The 9,771-nt window shown below is 41.7% G+C and overlaps 1 pseudogene; it reads left to right on the top strand.

Moving 5' to 3' along the window:
• The first annotated feature begins 5,929 nt into the window (after positions 1–5,929).
• Positions 5,930–6,132, top strand: LOC115836286 (annotated as a pseudogene).
• The last annotated feature ends 3,639 nt before the right edge of the window (positions 6,133–9,771 follow it).

The raw sequence follows: 9,771 nt of genomic DNA, 5'->3' as shown, positions 1-9,771 counted from the left end.
AAAAATTGCCAACATGGCCAGGCACAGTGGCTCACACCTGTAATCCCAGCACTTTGGGAAGCTGAGGTGGGCAGATCACCTGAGGTCAGGAGTTCGAGACCAGCCCGGCCAACATGGTGAAACACTGTCTCTACTAAAACGACAAAAATTAGTTGGGCATGGTGGTGGGTGCCTGTAGTCCCAGCTACTCAGGAGGCTGAAGAAGGAGAATAGCTTGAACCCGGGAGGCGGAGGTTGTGGTGAGCCAAGATCATGCCACTGCACTCCAGCCTGGGCGACAGAGTGCGACTCCGTCAAAAAAAAAAAAAAAAAACTGCCAATAAAAAAAAGTCCAGGACCAGACAGATTCACAGCTGAATTCTATCAAACATTCAAAGAAGAATTGGTATCAATCCTATTGACACTATTCCAAAAGATAAAGAAGGAGGGACTCTTCCCTAAATCATTGTATGAAGCCAGTATCACCTAATACCAAAACCAGGGAAGGACATAACAAAAAAAAAGGAAACTACAGACCAATATCCCTGATGAACATAGATGCAAAAATCCTCAGCAAAATACTAGTGAACTGAATCCAAAAGCAATCAAAAGGATAATCCACCATGATCAAGTGGATTTCATGATCAAGTGGAGGTTGCAGGAATGATTTAACATTTAACATATGCAAGTCAATAAACGTGATACACCACATAAGCAGAATTAAAAACAAAAATCACCTGATCATCTCAATAGACACAGAAAAAGCATTTGACAAAATCCAGCATCCCTTTATGATTAAAACCCTTGGCAAAACTGGCACAGAAGCGACATACCTTAAGGTAACAAAAGCCATCTACAACAAACCCACAACCAACATTACACTGAATGGGGAAAAGTTGAAAGCATTCCACCTTAGAACTAGAAAAAGACAAGGATGCCCACTTTCACAACTTCTATTCAACATAGTACCGGAAGTGCTAGCCAGAGCAATCAGAAAAAAGAAAGAAAGAAAAGGCATCCAAATTAGTAAAGAGGAAGTCAAAGTGTCTCTGTTACTGATGATATGATCGTATACCTAGAAAACCCTAAAGATTCATACAAAAAGCTCCTAGAACTGGTAAATGAATTCAGCGAAGTTTCAGGATACAAAATTGACATACACAAATTAGTAACTCTGCTATACACCAACAGTGACCAAGCTGAGAATAAAATACTCAACCCCTTTCATAATAGCTGCAAAAAAAATAAAATAAAATATTTATAAATATACCTAACCAAGAAGGTGAAAGACCTCTACAAGGAAAACTACAAAACACTGCTGAAAGAAATCATAGATAACACAAACACATGGAAACACATCCCAGCTCATGGATGGGTAGAATCAATATTGTGAAAATGACCATACTGCTAAATGCAATCTACAAATTCAATGCAATTCCCATCAAAACACCACCATCATTCTTCACAGAGCTAGAAAAAAAAAATCCTAAAATTCATATAGAACCAAAAAAGAGCCTGCATAGCCAAAGCAAGACTAAGCAAAAAAAAAAGAAATCTGGAGATATCACATTACCTGACTTCAAAATATCCTATAAGGCCACAGTCACCAAAACAGTACGGTACTGGTATAAAAATAGGCACATATGGCCAGGCGTGGTGGCTCATGCTTGTAATCCCAGCACTTTGGGAGGCCAAGGCGGGTGGATCACCTGAGGTCAGGAGTTCAAGACCAGTCTGGCCAACATGGAGAAACCCCATCTCTACTAAAAATACAAAAACTTAGCCAGGCACGGTGGCAGGCGCCTATAATCCCAGCTACTTGGGTGGATGAGGCAGGAGAATCACTTGAACCTAGGAGGCAGAGGTAGCAGTGAGCCGAGATTGTGCCACTGCACTCCAGCCTGGGCAACAAGAGCAAAAACTCCATCTCAAAAAAAAAAAAAAAAAAATAGGCACATAGACCAATATAACTGAATAGAGAACCCAGAAATAAAGCCAAATACAGCCAACTGATCTTCAACAAAGCAAACAAAAAATATGAAGTGGGGAGAGGACACCCTATTCAACAAATGATGCCGAGATAGTTGGCAAGCCAAATGTAGAAGAATGAAACTAGATTCTCATCTCTCACGTTGTACAAAATCGCATTATACAAAAAACTTAAGATGGATAAAAGACTTAAATCTAAGACCTGAAACCATAAAGATTCTAGAAGATAACATCAGAAAAACCCTTCTAGACATTAGCTTAGGCAAAGACTTCATGGCCAAGAACCCAAAAGCAAATGTAACAAAAATAAAGATAAATAGATGGGACTTAATTAAACTAAAAAGCTTCCGCACAGCAAAAGAAATAATCAGCAAGTTAACAGACAACCCACAGAGTGGGAAAAATTTTTCACAATCTATACATTTGACATAGGACTAATATCCAGAATCTACAAAGAACTCAAACAAATCATCAAGGAAAAAAAAACAGACAACCCCAAGGTCGGGCACGGTGGCTCACACCTATAATCCCAGCACTTTGGGAGGCCAAGGCAGGCAGATCACAAGGTCAGGAGTTTGAGACCAGCCTGGCCAACACGGTGAAACCCCGTCTCTACTAAAATAAAAAAATTAGCTGGGCCTAGTGGTGTGCGCGCCTGTAATCCCAGCTACTGGGGAGGCTGAGGCAGGAGAATGGCTTGAACCGAGGAGGCAGAGGTTACAGTGAGCCGATTGTGCCACTGCACTCCAGCCTGGATGACAGAGCAAGACTCCGTCTCAAAAAAAAAAAAAAAAGAGAAAAGTGAAAAACAATCCCATCAAAAAGTGGGCTAAGAACATGAATAGACAGTTCTCAAAAGAAGACATACAAATGGCAAACAAGCATAGGGAAAAATGCTCAACACCATTAAGTATCAGGGGAATATAAATTAAAACCACAGTGCAATACCACCTCACTCCTGCGAGAATGGCCATAATTAAAAAATCAAAAAATAATAGATGTGGGCCGGGTGTGGTGGCTCACACCTGTAATTCCAGCACTTTGGGAGGCTGAGGCAAGCAGATCACCTGAGGTCCGGAATTCGAGACCAGCCTGGCCAACATGGTGAAACCCCGTCTCTACTAAAAATGCAAAAATTAGCTGGACGTGGTGGTGGGCACCTGTAATCCCAGCTACTCGGGAGCCTAAGGCAGGAGACATCACTTGAACCCAGCTAGCGGAGGGTGCAGTGAGCCAAGATCATGCCATTACACTCCAGCCTGGGTGACAAGAGCGAAACTCCATCTCAAAATAATAAAAATAATAATAATTAGATGTCGGTGTGGATGCAGTGAAATGAGAACACTTTTACACTGCTGGTGGGAATGTAAACTAGTACAATCACTGTGGAAAACAGTGTGGAGATTCCTTATAGAACTAAAAGTAGAACTACCATTTAATCCAGCAATCCCATTACTAGGTATCTAACCAGAGGAAAATAAGTCATTAAACAAAAAAGATACTTGCACATGCATGTTTAGCAGCGCAATTTGCAATTGCAAAAATACAGAACCAGCCCGAATGACCATCAATCAACCAGTAGATAAAGAAAATGTGGTGTGTGTATATATATATATATACACACACACACACACACACCCCTATATACACATATATGTATATGTGTATGTATATATGTGTGCATATATACACGTCTATATATGTATGTGTATATATAGACATACACGTGTCTACATATGTATGTGTATATATAGACATACACCATGGAATGCTACTCAGCCATTAAAAGAAATGAAATAATGCCATTCACAGCAACCTGGATGGAAATGAAGACTATTATTTTAAGTGAAGGAACTCAGGAATGAAAAACCAAACATCATATGTTCTCACTTACATGTGGGAGCTAAACTATGAGGACACAAAGGCATAAGAATGATACTTTGGACTTTGGGGACTCAAGGGAAAGGGTAGGGGGTGGCAAGGGATAAAAGACTGCACATTGGATACAGTGTACACTGCTCAGGTGATGAGTGCACCAAAATCTCAGAAATCACCACTAAAGAACTTCTCCACATCAAAAAAAAAAAAACCACCTGTTCCCCAAAAACCTACTGAAATAAAAAAATAAACAACAGAAATTGAAACTAAGTGAACAAAAAAGCAGTTTGGTATTCATTCAAAAAGTTAAATATACATGCCTTCTGGCCTGAGAAGTCAGCCATTAATCATATTGCTGTTCCCCTGTACATCATAAGTCATTATTCTTTTGCTACTTTCAAGATCTTATCTTTGGCCAGGTGCAGTGGTTCATGCCTGTAATTCCAGCATTTTGGGAGGCTGAGGCAGGAGGACCATTTGAGCCCAGGAGTTCAAGACCAGGGAAACGTGGAACAACCCCATTTCGACAAAAAAAAAAAAAAACAAAAAAACTTTGTAATTCAACTGTCTGACTGATTGCTTTTAATTTTTATTTATCTATTTTTTTTTGTTTTGTTTTTAGAGACAAGGTCTCGCTTTGTTACCTAAACTGGAGTGCAGTGGCAGGATCATAACTCACTGCAGCCTAAAATTCCTGGGCTCCAGAAATCCTCCCACCTCAAACTCCTGAGGAGCTGGGACTACAGGTGCATGCCACCACACGTGGCTAATTTTTTTTAAGTTTTATAGAGTTGGGGGTCCCACTCTCATTGCCCAGGTTGGTCTTGAATTCCGGGGCTCAAGCAGTCCTCCCACCTGAGCCTTCCAAAGTGCTGGGATTATAGGCATGAGCTACCCCACCCAGTGATTATTATTGTAATCCCTACAGCAACCACTAAGAAAGTTATTAAATATATATAACAATATATTTATCCTATAAATGCAATGTTGGTTTAACAGAAAAATTAATTAATGCAGAAGACTGATGCCACCAAAATGGCAGAGTAGAATTAATCTGGCTTCACTCCCTCCCACAGAAAACCAAAAACAAATATCCAGGACCAAAATTATCATCAGCAATATCCCAGAACTCAAATATGAGGCTGAGACAATCCCCAGGGACACAGAAGTGGAAAAACTTTAAGCAGACAATAAGAGAAATAGACTTCTCTATCTGTGACAACCCTCACTCAGTTTTCTAGGCACCACACATGGAAAATTGCTCCTGGGTTCAGTTTCTACAACAGAAAATGTGAGATTGAGGTAGACAACCAGCTTTCCCATCATCCTGCATTCCCTTGCAGGAAAACCATTCCTGCCTCAACCCACAGGAGGCATCACAAGTGCCTGTAGGAAGAAAAATCCCCAAGAACAGCTAGAAACGAAGAGAGGAGATAGGACTAGCAACCCTAGCCCATGTAACTCTGTTCTTCATCTCAGCCAAAGGAGATGCCAAATTAAAGTGACTTCTCAGTAGCTCCGCACTGTTAGAGAAATACTCCACAGGTTTTCCGGTCACAAACACCTAGCCAGCCTTCCCACATAGCCAGAGTATCCCGTTTGGGACCTCCCCCCACAACCCCATTTGAGATGGGCAGTGCTCTGAATGTTTGCAAGAGCCAAGGCAAACCTGGGCTTAAGGCACCATCTATTACCAAAAAGGAGATGGTGATCTAGGAATAAGGGGACTCACTGGGCAACTGCAAAGAACCTCTAAACAAACATACCCTAGAAAGACCTAAAGAAGTCAGCCAGTGAAGACTAGAATAAATAACAATCCATTAATGCAAAGCCATAGATGTACATCCACAAAAAAAACAACAGCCAACAGGGAACCCCTAGCTCCCCAAAGAAAGAAAGGAGCCAGTGACCAACCCTAACGAGACAGCAATGTTGAACTCTCAGATCAAGAATTAAAAATAGCAGTTTTAAGGAAACTCAGTGAACTATGAGATAACAAAGAACAATTCAGAAATTTACCAGAGAAACTTAAGAGACAGATACACTTTTTAACCTTTTACCTCATTGCACTCCTGAGAACAAGATGGGTCACCAGCAGCTGTACTGGAGCCACCCGCGAAAATTCAGCCAGGTTTCTCGCTCTTGTCATGTCTGTTCAAACCAGCAGGGTCTGATCCGGAAATATGGCCTCAATATGCGCCACCAGTGTTTCCGTCAGTACACGAAGGATATCGGTTTCATTAAGTTGAACTAAATGACCTTCCTTCAAAGGATTATCCAAGGCATCTACTCAATGAAAGACCATGATAGTTCTTTGTACATAAAGATTTGAAAAAACAAAACAAAAAAATACTTTTTAAAATATTAAACAGAGGCTGGGTGCGGTAGCTCACACCTGTAATCCCAGCACTTTGGGAGGCCGAGGCGGGTGGATCACCTGAGGTCAGGAGTTGGAGACCACCCTGACCAACATGGTGAAACCCCATGTCTACTAAATACAAAAAAATTAGCCAGGCACGGTGGCAGATGCCTGTAATCCCAGCTACTTGGGAGGCTGAGGCAGGAGAATTACTTGAACCTGTGAGGTGGAGGTTGCAGTGAGCCAAGATCACACCACTGCACTCCAATCTAGGCAAAAAGAGCGAAACTGTCTCAAAAAAAAAAAAAAAAAATTAAACAGAAATCCTGGAACTGACCAATATATTTGCTGAACTGAAAGATGCATTAGAGGTTCTCCACAGCAGAATGGATAAGCAGAGGAAAAAAATAATTGAGCTTGAAGACAGGCTATTTGAAAATACACAGAACAGAAAAAAGAAAAAGGAAAATGAAAAGGAACAATGAACACCTACAGAATATAAGGAATAACCTCAAAAGTGCAAATCTCAGAGTCACTGGTGTTCAAAAGGGAGTTTAAAAAGAGCAAGGGGTACAAAGCTTATTCAAAGAAATGATAACACAAAACTTGCCAAACCTAGAGAAAGATATACCCAGGTGCATAGAGGAAACCATACAAGCCAGGAGGGAGTGGAATAATACATTCAGAGTGCTGAAGGAAAAAAAAAAAAAAAAAACCTGTCAACCAAGAATACTATGCCCAGCAAAACTTTCCTTCAGATATGACAGATAAACAAAAGCTGAGAGAATTCATCACTATTAGTTCCGTCTTACAAGAAATGCTAAAGAGAATTCTTCAATCTGAAAGAAAAGGATACTAACATGCAAAAAGAAAACAATTTGAAGGCAAAAAACTCACTGGTAAAAGTAAGTACATAGATACATTCAAAACACTTTAATATTGTGGCCAGGCATGGTGGCTCACGCCTGTAATCCCAGCACTTTGGGAGGCTGAGGTGGGCAGATCACTTGAGTCCAGGAGTTCGAGACTAGCCAGGCCAACACGGTGAAACCCTGCCTCTACTAAAAATACAAAAATTAGCTGGGTGTGGTGGCATGTAACTGTAATCCCAGCTACTTGGGGGGCTGAAGCAGGAGAACCACTTGAACCCAGGAGGGGAGGTTGCAGTGAGCCGAGATTGTGCCACTGCACTCCAGCCTGGGCAACAGAGTAAGATTCTGTCTCAACAAAAAAAAAAAGAAAAAAAAACTTTAATATCATAACTGTGATGTATAATCCATTCATATCTCTAGTAGGAAGACTAAAAGACAAATCTATCCAAAATAATAACTACAGCAACCTGCTAAGAGATAGGCAACATAAAAAGATGTAAATTGAGAAAATGTAATGTACCATAGTTTAGAAATATTTTCTCCCTTCCAACACCTTTATAGATAGAGTGTACTTCGGGCTTGGCCACATGACTTGCTTTGATCATTGGAATGGTGGCAGGCATGATGTGAGCCAAAAATATGAAAAGCAGTCGCACAACTGTGTTTATCTTCTTTTCCCTTCTTCTATCACTGTAAGATCATTCCCAGCTATCCTGCTGGTGCCAGGAGGAGGATGACAGACAGGTGGAGCAGAGCAAAACCTCTCTAGCCAATTCTCATTTAGAATGCCAACTCCAGTCAATCCGCAGATTTATAAGAATAAATGATTGTTGTTTCATGTTACTGAGTTTGTTTTGTTTTTGAAGTGGAGTCTCATTCTGTCGCCCAGGCTGGAACGCAGTGGCATGATCTCGGCCCACTGCAACCTCTACTTCCCAGGTTCAGGTGATTCTCCTGAGCATTCTGCCTCCCGAGCAGCTGGGATTACAGGTATGCACCATCACGCCCGGCTAATTTTTTTTTTTTTTTTTTTTTTGTATTAGAGACAGGGTTTCACCATGTTGGCCAGGCTGGTCTTGAACTCCTGAACTCCACTGGCCTTGGCCTCCCAAAGTGCTGGGATTACAGGCGTGAGCCGTTGTGCCCAGCCAACTGAGTTTTGATATGGTTAGTTATGTGGCATTCTTGTGGTAATAGTTAATTGGCATAGGTAGTGACCAAGAAACAGTAAACATTTAATCGTAAACCATTAAAAACATTATTTGGCTGGGCACAGTGGCTCATGCCTGTAATCCCAACACTTTGGGAGTCCGAGGCAGGTGGATCACTTGAGCCCAGGAGTTCGAGACCAGCCTGAGCAAAACAGTAAAACCCTCTCTCTAGAAAAAAAAAAAAAAAAAAAAAAAAAAAAAAAATAGCCAGGCATGTGGTACACACCTATAGTCCCAGCTACTTGAAAGGCTGAGATGGAAGGATCACTTGAGCCTGGGAAGTGGAGGTTGCAGTGAGCTGAGATCATGCCAGTGTACTCCAGCCTGGGTGACAGAGTAAGACCCTGTCTCAAAATATAACAAGATAAGAGTATCTACTGCCACATTCACTGAAAATTATATTGAAGATCTTAGGCAAGGAAATGGAAATTAAAGGTATAAAAATTAGAATGAAAGAAATAAAATTACAGGAAAGATGTTACGTTTTATTCTGTGATGGCAGAGGGTTTTGAGCAGAGGTAAAATGATCTGACTTACATGTTTAAAAGAGTATTCTGACTGCTGTGTAGAGAACAGGCTGAACGGGGGCAAAGGCATAAACAGGAAGACTAAAAAGGAGGCTACTGCAACAATCCAGGCAAAAGACATGATGGCTTAGATTGGGTCAGAGGTAGTGGAAATGTCAGAAGTAGTTAGGTTATGCATAGATTCCAAAGGTACAGCTATATGCTTTGCTGATGGGCTGGCTATGGGGTAGAAAGAAAAGAGTCAAGGATAATTCTGAATTTTCTTGCCTGAGCATCTAATACATTGGATTTATTTATTTATTGTTTTTTTGGGGGGGTGGTTTCTGAGGCAGAGTTTCACTCTTGTTACCCAGGCTGGAGTGCAATGGCACAATCTTGGCTCACTGCAACCTTCGCCTCCCAGGTTCAAGCGATTCTCCTGCCTCAGCTTCCTGAGTAACTGGGATTACAGGTGCCTGCCACCACACCCGGCTAATTTTTTGTATTTTTAGTAGAGATGGGGTTTTGCCATTGTGGCCAGGCTGGTCTCGAACTCCTGACCTCAGGTGATCCTCCCACATCGGCCTCCCAAAGTGCTAGGGTTACAGGCGTGAGGCACCATGCCTGGCCGCTACATTGGATTTATTGAGATAGGGAAGACAGAGAAAAAGGTGGAGAAGAGGGACAGGAATCAAGAGTTCTATTTTGGGCTGGGTGCAATGGCTCATGCTTATAATCCCAGCACTTTGCGAGGCCGAGGCAGGAGGGTGGCTTGAGCCCAGGAGTTCAGGACCTACCTGGGCAACATAGGGAGACCCTGTCTCTATCAAAAATTTAAAAATTAGCCAGGCATGATGGCACATGCATGTAGTCCCACCTATTGGGAGGTTAAGGTGGGAGAACTGCTTGAGCCCAAGAGGGCATGGCTGCAGTGAACTGTGATTGTACCACTGCACTCCAGCCTGGACAACAAAGAA

Source organism: Nomascus leucogenys, chromosome 8, assembly GCF_006542625.1.
Source record: "Nomascus leucogenys isolate Asia chromosome 8, Asia_NLE_v1, whole genome shotgun sequence".
NCBI classification, from domain to species: Eukaryota; Metazoa; Chordata; class Mammalia; order Primates; family Hylobatidae; genus Nomascus; species Nomascus leucogenys.
Note: the sequence above shows the minus strand (reverse complement) of the source record. Positions and strands in the feature narration are given on the sequence as shown.